At 32.3% G+C, this 1090-nt stretch overlaps 1 long non-coding RNA gene across 1 annotated transcript; it reads right to left on the reverse strand.

Moving 5' to 3' along the window:
• Positions 1-204: 204 nt before the first annotated feature.
• LOC111374299 lies at positions 205-722 on the reverse strand. Its single transcript, XR_002699103.1, has 2 exons — positions 552-722; positions 205-446 (listed from the first exon to the last, which is right to left on the reverse strand). It is a non-coding gene; the product is annotated as an uncharacterized LOC111374299 (long non-coding RNA).
• Between the last annotated feature and the right edge of the window lie 368 nt (positions 723-1090).

Here is a 1090-nt window from a genome sequence, read left to right on the forward strand (position 1 = left end):
TTATATTATTTTCCTTTACCGAAAATTAAAATATTTTGATGCATTTAGTTATAGAGCATGTGTGTGTATTTTAAAATGTTAATCAAAAGAGTTTCTTTAAGCATAATTTTAAGGATAACTATTTAAAATAAAAGGCATCTTATATTTAAAGAGCTTCTTTGAGGTGTTATAAGCAGTGTGTTATACGAAATGTATAGATAAAAATTGTAGGCAATATGGAATGTGCAGGTAAATATGATGTTGAGCATTGATCTACTTACATATCATATCGATCTTGAGTAAATTGCAACAATATATATAAATATTCAACTGAATTCCGACCTGCCATTGGTTTTGTTGAAACTGAGGAGCAAAGAACCGCACACACTACTTTTTACAGAGACATAATCCACTAATGGGAATGATATACGACAAGTACTCGCGAATTTCCTCGTTTCTCCTAGCATCTAGCATATCGAAACACAATGTAAGGAATAATTGATACATTTCGACCAATAGACTAAGTCAAAGCAAAAAACTGTAGAAGTTAAAACTTTTTGACTTAAAAGTACCTTACTCAAGCTCTTCCATCCCATTCTTCATAAAACTCTTCAAGAAACTCTACCATGAATTTGTGCCTTTTTTCCGCCCTTCTCTGACCAGCCTGACATTACAAATTCAGCATGTTTGGCTAAGCTTCAAAATGATAAATATTTTATGCTAATAATCAGAAGGAAAAAGGTTCTTTTGAAAAAATTCAAACATGTTAAAATTTGGAAAGATGGGATTCACTGGAAATTTGAAAAAGCAATGCTGCCTATATGCACATGGGATGATTGCAGCGGTTCCAAATCTATCACATTTTAGTAGACTTTCTTTTAACTTTCACTTTGTACCACCCACAATCTCAAATCGTTCAAAAATTAACAACTAGGATCCAAATGGATGGTTTCTATTAGTTTGACCGTTAGTTGACCTAATAAATTGACTTTGACCAATTTGGTAAAATGATAATTTTGAATTAAAATAAAAAAAAGCAAAAACAAAACAAAAATCAAAACCCTGTTCATCTTCTCCTTCTCCTTCCCACACCACCACTTCCGCCGCTCTC

The sequence above is a fragment of the Olea europaea genome, unplaced genomic scaffold (assembly GCF_002742605.1).
Source record: "Olea europaea var. sylvestris unplaced genomic scaffold, O_europaea_v1 scaffold12337, whole genome shotgun sequence".
Taxonomy (NCBI): Eukaryota; Viridiplantae; Streptophyta; class Magnoliopsida; order Lamiales; family Oleaceae; genus Olea; species Olea europaea.